This window comes from Euprymna scolopes, chromosome 29 (genome assembly GCF_053919585.1).
Source record: "Euprymna scolopes isolate OS-2025 chromosome 29, ASM5391958v1, whole genome shotgun sequence".
NCBI lineage: Eukaryota > Metazoa > Mollusca > Cephalopoda > Sepiida > Sepiolidae > Euprymna > Euprymna scolopes.
The window spans coordinates 73,592,387-73,607,084 of NC_136510.1; the positions used below are offsets into that span (position 1 = coordinate 73,592,387).

The 14,698-nt window shown below is 31.5% G+C and overlaps 1 protein-coding gene across 4 annotated transcripts in view; it reads right to left on the reverse strand.

Moving 5' to 3' along the window:
* LOC145252712 (putative E3 ubiquitin-protein ligase HERC4) overlaps window positions 1–14,698 on the reverse strand; it is a 160,713-nt gene that overhangs the window by 119,550 nt on the left and 26,465 nt on the right. Inside the window, exon 1 of one of the 4 annotated variants that reach the window (XM_080112547.1) lies at window positions 8,354–8,560. The exons of 2 other annotated variants lie outside the window; for them this stretch is intronic. The gene's annotated coding sequence lies outside the window, so the exon portion shown is untranslated. Of the gene's footprint in view, window positions 1–8,082; window positions 8,240–8,353; window positions 8,561–14,698 lie in introns of those variants that run through there. One more of the 4 variants, XM_080112548.1, reaches the window with a different exon arrangement.

The window sequence follows — 14,698 nt, forward strand, 5'->3', positions numbered from 1 at the left end:
TTTTTTTTTTTTTCGAACAAATAAATAATTTTAATGAAACATTTTTTTAATTAAAGCAACTTTGAAGGGTCAAAACAAATTAATTTAAATGAAACCGTAAAATCATTATCTAGTTTAATTTTGTTATTTATTTCATGCTTCGGTCATAATTTAAAATACTGATTTCTTCCTTGGATTTCAACGACAGGTGCATGAAATAAAATAGCGTCTCCAGTTTCGCCAATAAAGTGTAGAAGTACCAAAACGTCATAGAACTTTTCATAACATATTTAATATGATGTACAAGAATTTTATTAACTACTTTAAAGGTAATCTTTATTTATCTTAATGAGTTTTCTTATTCCATCACATACATAGGTGTTGTCCGTTTCGAAACTTCAAGACCCATGATTAGTTATGTTTGCACTGTTGCACTGAAACTTTAGGGGCCGCGAGGTAACATTGTTTTCATTTGTGAGCAAAGTTTATTTATGTATAAAATAGCCTAACTGCGTAAAATCCATGAAAAAGTTGATGAATACTTAACCCTTAGAGAAAAAAGATTTTACAGTGCTCTCATTGCGAGTAAATCATGTTAAAAATCAGTGGTTTTTCCAACTGGTGACTAAAAAAAAAAAATTAATTAAAAAAAGAAAAGAAAAAAAAAGGGGGCTTATCTTTTGGCAAGTTTTTTTTTTTTTTTTTTTTTTTTTACCGACACTTCCATTAGTAAATGAATGAAAAATCTCATTAGTAAAAGAAAAATGTCTTGTCAACCTTTATATTTAAAAAAAATAAAACAAGCAAAATCAAATTGGTGCAGCTGAGATAAGTAGATCCAGCAGACGAGCCTCATTTTGAAAAATCTGAACAGTTAGGTCACGTGACATGTGACACCAATGCTTCTACCATTATTGACCCTTTGAATGATGGATATAGAAAGTAAATTAACCTCTCCGAATTGTTTTATTTACAAAAATATTTCTTTATTTAAAAAAAAAAAAAAAAAAAATTTGTTGAACTGCTTTATGCAAACAAACATTTGAACTTTGCTGTTTAAAAAAATCTGTTTTCCTTTTTACGTTGACTTATATTGCCTTTATTTTCACTTGTTTGTTATGTTTCACTTCTTCCTTATGTTTATAGTAATAAATGTTCTGTGCTATCACTAACTCACTCACGCATACACACGTGTGCAAATAAACATTTATTTCAATTTCCCTGCGCATTTTGCACAAAAAATAAGTTCATAAGTTCTTCAAGCAACGACATAATTTCAAATACGCCCACACGCTTTTCTCACAACAACAAAAGTAAAATGAACATTTCTGGCGGACGTAGTTGAAGACGGTATCACGTGACACAAGCAACCAATGAGAAAATTTAGAAGATTGTCTTTTTAACGCTTGTTCCAAAAACCAAAATACCAGCAGTAGCAATCTTGTTTTGGAGCCGGTCCAAAAAGAATTTAAACGCAAACATTCTTTCTTCCCTCCTTTTTCCCTCCTTTCTCGCTCTGACGTGACACATGAACATGCCTCTTGTTTTCCTCTCATCGCCACTTTCAAATCTGTCGAAACCATAATTACACACACCACGTAGGCACTCAAAAATCACACTTATGCACACACGCACCCATTCCGTACATTTTCTGTAAGAATTAATAACAACGGACTACTTTCCTCATGAGACTTTTGAATAAGGCGAACTTCACCAGTTAAGACACAAACCTTAAAATAAGGACATTATTTTCACACAAGACTTTCACCTTCTAATCTTATTCATTCAACGAAGGACTTTCATCTAACATTCTAATCACAATGATTTCTCAAGAACTTTTACCGATTGGACCTTTGCTTGTTCATCTTATTTTTGTTGAAAAATAAATGCGGTGCATTTTAAACGAGAAGGAGGTGTCATTTTGTTTTATTCCTTTTTTTTATTACTTTGTTTGGGGTAGAGAGATTTAATTTCACTTAGACTTCTTCCCCTACAGTTCAAAATTTCTTCGAATTTTTTTCTTTCTTTAATTCTTGGAATTTAAAATTTTTTTTTTTTTTTTTTTACTTTCAGCTTAACTTGCTTTTAGTAATAAATGCTTTTCTACATTAAAAACCGATCTTGTGTCTAACTCTGCCTTCGTGGGGAGGCAAGTAAAGAGGAAGTAATATGATGGCTGAAAAACGTTTTTCGACCCCAATTATCCCAAAGAACCAGCTATGTAAACATTGCAATATTTTTCAAGAATTATTTTTTTTTTTTTAAATTCTTTACAATCAATTTTTATTTTAAATTAAGAAATTATTTTCTAAAATATTTTGTTTATATATGTTTACATTTTGTTTTTAAGTAAAATTAAGAAATTAATTTTAAAAATATTGTTTATATACATCTTCATTCAAAAGGGTTACTTTTCAGTAGCTTCACTGGTTGTTAACCTAAATTTACTGAATGTCAGAACGAGGCTTGTCTGCGGGACCTACTTATCTTAACTTCACCCAATTACCAAAAATTTGTAAGTTTGATAAAATAAGATAAAAAAAACTGGATAAAATACTGTTAAAAACTTGTTGAATCTATGTCAGCCTATGTCACGGTAACATATATTGAGCGAGTTTCTAACAGTATTTTGCATAGTTTTTTTATTTTTAATTCCTTTTCCCAAATTTACTACGTCAAAGAGAGAGTCGGGCACCATTTTTAATTTTCCAATACATCGGTAAGCACTATGTTTTTCGAGCGTAATAAACATGTTACATTAAATAAAAACACTAAAAACATATCCAGTTAGGTAGAAAAGTAACTTATCTTGCCTTTGATAACATTTATTTGTTCTTTATTTTTTTTGTGACAACTTTTTCGAATCTGTGTACAGTAAAACGAACCCGAATAAACATTAAAGGACGATAAGTATATAATTATATAATAAAAATAGAAATAAACCAATTTAGATTTAAAAAATAACATTATTGTGAAAAATATTTTTTAAAAGTCAAATAAATAAATAGGGATAATTTGAAACGATTGAATATAAAAGGCTAAAAACTTAATCAAAGATTTAGTTATTTTTAAATTTCATTCAGAAATAAGAATATTCTAGAAAGTGGAATAAAATCAGTTAGAGATTGAAGCTGCAAAACAAAAAAATGTTAAATTTTAAAGAGTTATCGAAGATAAAGAGAAAATAAAACAAAAAATATGAATATCAAAAGATAAACAAAAAATGTTATTCCCCTTGAAATTTGATGTTATTGCATTTTTGTTGAATTAATCATGACTTACTTTTTATTTATATTTTTTAATATATAAAATAACTCCTGAAATTGATTGTTATTAATTTCATGGTGCATGTTTAATTCATGGTTAAAATATTTGTTTTGACTTTTATCTTCAATGAAAGAAATTTTACGAAAAATCAAATCGTTTTCGAAATTCCCTTAATTGTATTTCCACTTTTTCACTGTACCAAATTTTTTTGCAACAAAAACTTTTGACTATATAATTGTATATTTCAAAACAACAATTCCACGGGAATCGGAATCGGACTTGGTATCGGAATCGTTAATCAACATTTTCCTAGAATCAGAAAAAATTTAGGAATCGTCCCAACACTAGTTTTTATATAACCATTTGTGATCACCTGAAATTGAGACGGCATTGTCACAAGAGCATTTTATTCAACCATTGTTGTTCGACTTGATTTACATCTCTGTAACCTTTTGTCAAAAATGACCTTTCAAATATCATACATTTTAACTTATCTTTTTGACAATTGATAAAGTTTGTTGCTCCATATGATGCAGGTGCTTTCTTTTTGGTGCATTTTGAGGATGAAATAAAAAAAATTTAATTGAAAACAAAAATACTGCAAAAAAATTTCACCCAGAGAAAACTGACAAGGACTCGGCATGGCCCAAAGAAATTGCCAAAACATTAGGTTTCTATATAACTAAGGTACATGAACTACAAAAAAAAAAAAAAAAAAAAGAGAATTGTTTTAATGTATTAAAATGCAATGAAAATCTACAAAACATTCACTAATGTATCACTTTTCTGCAGATATTTAAAATTCAAATTGTCCAAAATTTTTACTCTAGACATGATATTGAGGTGGGGGGGGGGTCTGAATTTTTTTCAAGAATTATATCTAGTTTCCAGAAATTGGAGCTAAGTACAAATTATTTGTTAATCATTTTTGTTAAAATTACCACCTCTGAGCCGAATAGGATTCTGGTGAAAATCCAGGAGAAATCTGTATTAGAATCCATTTTCCTCTGCTTACCATACACAGGGGCAGACAATCAAATACATGTCTGATGAAGAACTGGAAATCAATGAAGTTAGATTGGCAACATTGCTTCTGTGCCATTCTTTTGTATGTTTTGAGCCAAACTTTCCCTGATTTTGCATGCAACAACTGAACTTTATTTGCTCTTAGTGTTAGGAGTAAAAATATGCAAGAATGCAAGTTAATAAATAGCTGCAACCAACAAGGAGAACTTCATGCAAACCAAACAATCCCGAAGCATGACTTTTGTGAGTTCTATGCAAACGTTCAAAAAGCAAACTAACAACATGCTGCCAGCCCTGCTTTACAGAATCAAGATTTGAAAGATTACAGTAGCTAACAGGTAAAAGATGGCCACCACAAAGTGTACAGTAGAGCACCTCATATGGCAATTCATATTTAAACAATGTTATGATTTTTTTTTAATTGGTTATAAGATTAAAGTGAAAAAGTCTATTTGATGATGGATTCCAGCTTGGAAATCGGAAATTGACAAGTTGTTTTTATAAAAAAAATAGTCAGCCATTATATTTTAGGTTGGATGTTTTTTTTTTGTTTTTCATTTTTTTTTTTTTTTTTTTTTGGTGGGGGAGAGTATTGCCAATTTGTTTTCATCATATTTTTTTAATTACATAAGAAAATCAAACTGCTTTTTATAAGTGGAAATTTTTATTATTATAAATGATCAATTAAAACTTTTTGTTGGTGCCTCCCCAACACCAATACTGTTTTTACAATGTTGCATTTCATACTTAGGGTTAGTGGTAAAAGAAATTTTGTTACCTCTCTTAACAAGATGTTTACACAGTTGTAAAATTAAAAATTCCGCCAAAATTCAAGTGGTATAAAATTATGAAGGGATTGTTTTTGATAAATACCATTTATCAACTTCAGATTTCAAAACCGAAGACTGTCATCAAGTAGATTTTTTTTCACTTTAACCAGTTATAATTTTAAACAATTGTATTCAATTATTGCTAACTACCAAAAATTAAAAAGGGGGCAGTGAACATGGAACAGCTGTTTATAAATGTGTGTGTGTGTTTGTGTGTGTGTATGTGTGTGTGTGAGAATGCACGTGAGGACATGTCTCCACCTACTCAACAAATATTTGATCTACAGACTTGAAATTTGCCATGTATGATATTCAGACATGTGGAAAACTTTAATCCATTTTCATCCATTAAAAAGGGCTACTAAGGGGTCAAAATTGAAAAATTAGTACGTGGAAACTGTCAGATTTTTTTCTGTTTGCTAACTGTTTCACGACTGTGCATGCACTAATCGTTCACATTATGTTAAGAAGATTTGAAGACACCTTTTGGAGATTGCGTTCAGTTGGGCTAATGGTTATCATACTTGACTCACTGTCTTTAGGTTTTGATCTCAGCTTGACAATTTTTTTTTTTACTTAGAAGTGAACTCTTTAGACAAAACATTTGCATGCACATGTCTCAGTTTCTTTGCATTTTTCTTTAATTCATTTTTTCTAAAAAGGAATTTAATGCTATGTGTAATACTAGGAAACTCCGGGTACATCTGCTAGTAGATCCTGAAAAGTGAGAATGTGTGTGTGAAGACACTTCTCAACCTATATACTCAACAGATTTTTTATCTACAGACTTGAAATTTGGTATATAGGGTATTCAGATATGTGGAAAACTTTTTAATCAGTTTTCATCTGTAAAAAAGGACTTCTAAGAGGTGATAAATGAAAAATTGATATGTGGGGGGGGTCATCGGCTTTTTAGCTGTTTGTCAACTGTTTGACGAATGTGCATACGTGAATCGTTCACATGACAGATTACTTATGCTAAGAACAAGTAGGTTGAAAGACATGTTTTAAAGATCGTGTCAAGCTGACCTATTGGTTATCGTACTTGACTAACCATCTTTAGGTTTTCGTTTCAGCTAGAGTATTTTTTTTTTTTACTTACAAGAAGTGAACTGTTTAGAAAAAAAACATGATACTTGCATGCACATATCTCAATTTCTGTATGAATTCAAATATAATATTTATGCATATTTTACAACCGGGTAACGTCAGGTAGTCTGCTAGTATACATATATTTTTATACCATATCGTTATTAAAAGAAAAACCATGCACATTTATTTCAATTTTGTCTCCTTCATGAAATAATTTCCTCTTTACTTTCTCAGCACAAATGAGTAATACTAATGCCTAGAATTGTTCATTTTTGTCAAACAGCTTAAAGCTTCAAAATCACTTTCAATTTTTATCACAATCACTATTATCTTTTTTTAAAGCGTGATTGTACACATAGGCATAATGTGTACATATATAAACAAATGCATTCTATTAATTTAATAACTGAAAGATATCTTTAAAAATAAATTTCACAAAAGTCTTAATTAGAAAAATGCAATTTTATTTTGTTTTTTTTTGTTTTGTTTTTTGGAGGGGGGGTGCATATTTTTCTGAAAATTACTCTTATTTCAATTTTGTTTTTGTTTCTCCCTTGTGAAACAAAAATGAAAGTAGATAGTCTCTCGGCCAAATGCAGGTAGTAATATATATATACACATACAGAGAGAGAGAGAGAGAGAGACAGTTAGCTTATACAAGTTCTAAATGCAGATTTAGTTAGTATCCTGAGGAATCAAATCCCTTAGAGGCTGAAATTAGTGATATAGTTACTAGGAATACAAAGGAGTGAATGATTCTGTATTGTTAGCAGTGTAATCTATTTCTATGAATTGCATCCCTTGTCAATGGTCTACATGAATTCTGTTTACCTGGCTTGCATTGTGCTTTTAATAGTGAATATATATATTATAGTAGCTTCCTTCAGTTTTGACAGACTATGGATACCCACTGTAAGAATGCCTGCATGTGAAATTTTGTGGCAAGAGTTGCGCAATCTCCAACCACATCTCCACGAGTCAACATTGTTACATATCAATGGCAAGAGGTTCATGACGACTGGAAATAATGCCAAGATAAACGGAGAGCACTTACAGTGCCTAGAATTCCCAAATGATCATCCATCTGATACTAACCAGGCTCAACGTTGCTTAACTTCAGTGATCTGATGAGAACCGATGTGTCAATGTGGTTATGCCATATATATGTGTGTGTGTGTGTGGGTGTGTGTAAATACTAGTGAACAACACCCTTCATCCAAAATAATGAAAATAAGAAAAACCTATGTTTTGCCAGTGTTCACAATAACATTCATATAAAAATTATAGAATCAGTAAATATATTAATTTACATTTCTAATCATTTAGAAAAAAAAAATTGAATTTCTATTTAATTAGAGTGAAGATTTTTTTTTTTTTTCAATTTCATTTTAGACAGTGACTTGCTATTTGTTTTTTGGTTTCCCTTCACCACTTTTGTCCCATAAGCCTTCTACAAAAATTGAGTTACCTCAGATTTTTACGAAATTTTAATATCAATAAATATTCTCCAAATTTCAATTTCTTTGGAGTATTTAAATTTTTCTTTGTTTTAGGTATAACATAACAAAATTCAAATATTCCAGATTTGCATTAAATTTAGTTGATAGTCAGAAGACATTAATTCAGTAAGTCTCTCTGAATTTCAATAAGGATTCTAGATATAAGGCTTAATATCATTATAAATTTTAATCTTTATTAGGGACATAGAAGCGGTGCAAAACTTCTGCTTGGGGAATTAATTTTATCCATTCAGGGACGAGTATTATTCGTGTGTGTGTGTGTGTGTGTGCGCGTGCGCGCGCTATTTCAGACAAAAAAAATAAACTTACGGAAAAAAATACACATAAAGAACATAAAAAAAAATTGGTATACCAAAAAATTGACAAACCTTAAATATCCAGTTTAATCAGTGATCTGAACGAGATATCACAAAACCTCAGTTGACACAAGACCAAAAAAAAAAGAAAAAAAAACAATTTGACACAAAATAAACAACTAGTTGTTTAGACGGTGGAATAATATCCAAATGGCGTAAAATGTTCTTCTGGATCTATGCCAGTCGCGAGAGAAAAGTAACTATGGTTACGTGAAGTGAAGACAAACCTCTAGTCGGTGGGACGGTTAACAGCTGATGAAATACAAATAGAAAATACAAGTACCTTCTGGAAGAAGTGCCTCGTTACATGAAACTTCGAGATACAAGTAATGATATCAATTAGCTTTTCATATTTGTCATACACCACACCACAGGCAACAGAGTCGAAAATAGACGACTCACAATTCTCTAGCCAAACAATTTATTATCACCATTTCTACAGGCATGTCACATTATCGATATTATCATTATCATGATATTAAAATAGTGTGAACACTTCCGGTGTCTGTGTTTCTTGCTTCTGCGTGACTTGCATTTTTTTTTTCTTTTTTTTTTAGTATAAATAAATAAATAAAGACCGCCGTTAACGGTTTTTATTGCAATGCAAACTTACTAAAACTAACCCCTATTTTACCAAAATAATTACGAAATTAAATCCACCAGAATGCATTTTGATTTCATCGTAAACAAGTCAGCCATTTTAATCTCTTGTTAATAATTCGGGGGGAGGGGATATGTTATTCTGTGATTCTTAGAAATTTTCAAGAAATTCGGAAGCATTAAAACTATCAAATAGAATGTCATGTTTACCTTTAAAATTCTAAGCAAATCTTCATGCATCAAAAATTTTTATAAATAGAAATTAAAACAATATTACTATAAAGAATTTACTTTTATAGCAATTGGGTTCAATTAATAATTTAATAACCAAAACGTTTAAATTTATCTTTCAAAATTCTATTTAAAAAAAAAAAAAAAAAAAATCAAATACAATAATTAAAAAAAATGAAAGCAAAACAATTTAAAAGTAAAAAGGTCCAAATTATATATATACTAGCAGGCCGCTCGGCATTGGTCGGTCGTAAAATACGCTTAAGTATGATATTTTTGATTAAGGCAGATTTCGTATTTATTATATTAGACCCAATATATAGTAATGATTTAAAAAGTTAAATGACTTGTGCGCCACTACCGAGAATCGAAACCAAAATGTTTAGCTTACAATTTACTTTTTCCTTTGACGTTAATGACTGTACTATGAAGACGTTCACTGCAAAGCTAAAAACAAAAACAAAAATGAACCAACAGCTATTAGTCTTGCATGCATATTTGTAATGCCGTCGTTCACTTGGCAAATTTTGCATGGGTTCAAATATCCTATATATTAAGTTTCATGTTTGTAGACCAAAAGCTGACAGGAGTTTGGTAGGCAATTTTTTTAAACAAATATATATACGCACACATAAATATATACAGAAAGAGTTTAATATAACCTTTTTATGCGAATATTACACAAGTATAATAAATCATGTAGAATATCTGCATGAATAATGAATATAATTGCATGTAATAGTTAACTAAAGATTATCATCCCATAAGAAAACCCGAAAACACCTAATATGGATCGTTGAATGGCAAAGTTGTATTTTTTTTTTTTTAAAGGGTTTTTTTATATGAATATCAATACACAAAAAAAAAATTTATAAGAGCATATGGAGTATTGTTGCCACATCTGACTTATCCTGCCTTGATAGAGTACAAAATAGACTTTGTAGCCTCGTAGGGGATGCCTTTTTCTCTTCCCTGCAACCTCTTTCTCATAGAAGAGATGTTGCGAGTTTTTCTCTGCTTTATCGTTATTTTCATGGTAAGTGCTCGACTGAGCTCCAATCTATGGTCCCCTCCTGACAAAACTTTCACGAGAAACACTCATCTAGCTGATCAATAATTCCTCCCACTCTTTATCTGTGCCTAAACCTAAACGTAGATTCCATGAACAAAGCTTCTTTCTTAGAACTGCACACCTGTGGAACTGTCTTCCGTTTGCCCGCTTTCCAGCTGACTACATTATGGTTGTCTTCAAGTCCAAAGTTCTTGAGTCGTACCACTTAAGTTAAATTTACCGAATTTCCATTATTAAAGATTACTATATTGTCCAATTGACTACTGTACGCTCTTACGCCTTATCCTCGAGTGGCCTCTGGGCCTTGATAAGTGGTGATGTCTATGTACAAAAAAAAAATATATAACTACTCAAATCGGCCCAGTTATTTTGGAGATCATATGGAATATCTGCATGAATATAATTACGCATAATAGTTAACTAAAAATGATCATCATATAAAAAGACAAATCCAAAAAACTAATACACAATTAAAATGAATATTTAAAAGGATATGCAAATTAGCTGGATCTTTTGCAGATGAATGCAATTCCACGATCCATATATAACCAAGTTGTATTTTCTTTTTAAATAAATAGAAAAAAGGGTCTTTAGTATGAATATAAATACACAAAAAAAAAAATTTATAGGAGTATAGATATATATATATAAACTACTCAAATAGTTTTGCATCTTTCTTCCCTTTTTACATAACTGTACCTTTTATATAATAAACTAGCAGGGGATGGGGATACCTGGCATTGCCCGTGTGTTTAGATGTGTGTGCGGTTTTGGCTAAATCAAAACAAAAGAATAATAAAAAATCGTTGCCCGGATGTTTGTGTCGGGGGTGGGAGGGGTAAAATTAAAAAAAAAAAAAAAAAAAAAAGCTTTGGTAGGTAAGTATGAAGGACCCGGCATATAAAATTAACAGGTTCTTTGATAAGATAGGGCTACATTTGAAATCAATGTTCCTGAGTAAAGTAAAACGACTGGGAAGCAAGTTGAAATAGATGTAAAAAAAAAAAAAAAAAAAAAAAAACACAACAACAAAAAAACATGGTTTTAAAAAGCAATTAAAAACAAACTGGGATTGTCTTATTTTCTCTCACTGTGTTGACGTATTACATAAGAACCCAAACAAAGAAGTTGTCAATTTGAAAATTATCTCAGAGTTTGTTCCTTAAATTTGAATTAACATTTCGCTCAGTAGGAAGGAGTCATCATTCCAGTTTTTATTTCAGCACAAAAGAATTCCATAGCTCTCAGTTTTAAGAGCGTTTCAACTCAATATTTATTAGGCCAGAGGTTCTCACCCAAGGGTAAATTTACCCCTAGAGGGTAAACAATTATTTACTCCTGGCTTCATAATTTAAGTACCTAATAATTTAAAAATAATTATTTCTTTTCAAATTGTGTCATGTCTAAGAAACGTAATAAAAATTAACTTCATAAATTTCTATTTAGAAAACGTTTGATTTTCTTCATTTTTGTGATGTACTGTGTTCATACAAAATCTAAAGTTCTAAACATGGTTCTTTTTGACCTTGTTTTTCTGCATTTTTTTTGTATGGGAGCAGAGGGTAAATGGAGAAATACATAAAGCTGGAGAGGGTCTATGATGGAGGAAAGGTTGAGAATGATCAATCGGCTAGTACAGCTAATCACAGCAATGCTTTGTAAGATAAGGGGGGGGGAGATATTATTGCCTGGAAACCAGAAAGAATGGCAGTCCCTAAAAATAAAACTTGATCTAGATTTATACATGTGTTAAAAAAAAAAAAATGAAGTTTAAAAATAGTTTTGTTATCTAATCCAAATGTCAAAGTTGATTATTTATCAGCCGAGTTCTTCCTGGAAACTAGTTTGGTTTTACAAAGTTCGATAATGATGTGTTATCATATCAGGGATATTTTGTTTAGAATCTAGTACAGTGCCTATGGAGCTTCTGCTAACATAAAATTGTACATTTTGTGGAAAGTTTTACACATATTCATTACAGGTTTTATTTATATATAACTAATATTTTTAAATAAACATTAATAATTACAGGCACTAGTGTCTCATGCTTATGTAATCATCAGTGTAGGAAGTGATAATTACTGCTGGTTGAGATATTCACACCCAGTCATAAAGTCACCTTTGACTTTGTAGGCCAGATTTACCTTAAGGCCAACAGTAAATAACACAAGAATTGAGAGAAATTAAGTGCCTATAAACGCCAAGTCAGCAGACATATATATATATATTAAACAGTCAGAAAGTATTCAACAACTGGAATTTAGAATATTGCATTTATTTTGTTTACAATTTTAATTTAGGAGATTGCGATATAATGAATACATATTTAAGTGTTTTACAATCATGTTAACATTTTATTAAGCACTAACAATAAATCCAAGTGTAACATTTTATGTCGCTGGTGAACGTAATTCAGTTGATCAATCCTCAAAATGATCATTTTTATTCTTCATTGTTTTACACAATACAGTTGTGATACTTGTTTTGCTCTCATTTAACAGGCAAGTCAAAATCCGCAAATATGTGTCAGTTGAACCAAATTGTAAAAATAGAGAATGAAAATTTGAAACAAAACACCCACAACTACATTGCTAAAATATTTTCTGCATTTTCCATCAGAATGCTTGAACATTTATTTTCAGTGTCTGTTATTAGATCAACTAAGCTAAGTATATTGGACTGAGCAGAAGCTGCTCATAGCACCTTATCGTGCCTTGAGTTCAAAACAGACTCCATAATTTAGTAGGTGATGCCCTTTTCTCTTCTCTGCAACCGCTTTCCCACAGAAGAGACGTTGCGAGCCTCTCTCAGCTCTATCGTTATAATCATGGCAAGTGTTTGACTGAGCTCCAATCTATGGTCGCCAATCTTTCACGAAAAACACTTGTCTAGCCAAAATCACTATCAATAAATTCGTCCACTCTCGGTGTCTAAACATAAACATGGATTCCATAAACAAATCTTTCCTAGAGCTGCCCGCCTATGGAACTGTTCTGCTGGTCTGCTTTCCAGCCAACTACAATATCGTTGTCCTCAAGTCTATCGTAAACAAGTTCTTATTGAACCGTTTTCATAATTAATCTAATAATACCAAATTTACACCAAAAACAATTACTACACTACTGTCACATTGACTACAAGACAGATATTAACCTTCATCCTCAAGTGGCCTCCGGGCCTTGATAGGTGGTAACCCCTTTGTAAAAAAAAGATCTGTACTTAATGGATGATAGAAAGATGGAGACAGCTCTCTTTTGATTATAAAAATATTAAATTTTATTTCTTCACTGTCTGAATAGTTGTCTAGCACAGTCCCATCCACCTACAGTAACAAATCAAATCTTAAAGCAGGTAGAAGCTGAGTTAAATCTGGAGACGGCAACTACAGAAATACAATCACAATCTAAACTCGAAGGGAGTAAATCCCTTATGCTTAAGTGCACAAAATAATTTGATCGTTATGTAGCTTGACCACTACTTGCGAGAGGTGATGATCCATTTTAGTGGTGGAAGAAGACACAGGAGACCTTATTATTGCTGAGTAAACTGGCTTTAAAATATTTAAGTTCACCACCTTCATTTATGGAGAGTGAGAGTTAGCACAGGTGGTAATATGTATGAACCTACGAGGAACAAGCTGTGTCCTGAGAACGGAGAAACGTTTCAACATTACAACTTTAAAGTATTCAATTTTAAATACGGAGATTATGAGAGCAGAAGAGGCAGGCAGCAAGAATAGAAGAGGAAATAAAACAGCAACAGCTTATAGCTGTTCACTTAAATAATTACAATTTGCACTTGGTTTGTAATTTCTTTTTTTCTACTCTAATTGTGTAATTATATTCATTTAAGAATTGGAAATTGTACTTTGCATTTTTTCATTTTATTTAATAAAAGCAAAAAGCAAGAATAGTGATCAGAAACTTAAAATTAAATTATCAATTACTATGTTAATATGCCAAAGCTCTCTACTGAGTCATTTGGCAGTGATGAAATGGTTTAAATTTAATAGAAAAGAGAAAAGTAATTAAGTGGCCGATTAGGCCGATTACCTACTAATTAATCAGTACACCCCTAGTGTTTGGCAAATGAAGAGAAAACTTGCCTGCTGGCCATTGAAGAGAACACACCTCAGCTTTGGGCTCTTTCCCAAGGGCTAGATAACCTTACCAAAAGAGCTAAGTTGAAAAGTTCTTCCTCCTCCAACTGAGAAACTGAACAGTCTAAGTGAAAACATCCTGCATCTTAAAACCATTGAGAAATCGAAGAATTAACTTTCCTTAGCACAAAGTGTACCTCAAAATATCTTAGAAATAATTATTCTTGTTTATAAGAAAATGATCAGAGTTATTATCAAATTGCTTTGATTTGAAAATCCAGTTATTTACAGCGCCTAGACTGCACTAAGAGAAGCGATATATCAGCCATTTACCAAAACACCTCCGAGAAGAACTCAAACTACAGCATCTGATGATGAACAGCCAATCATCGTGCTAATGGTATTGTGACATGGATTTAGAGTCATGAACATCAGAGCAGTTGTTCCAGTGACAAGTAAGTGTCTGGTTACATTTTGAATGTTCCATCACTAGATGAAGATAAAGGTGTAGCCATGGGGACTTAGGATTAGCTACTGCATTTAGAGACTAGAGATGGTCTTGTTATACTAATTGGTCCCATGAGTCAGGATTGAGCAAACAGACCATCCCATGGGGGTATGTGTCC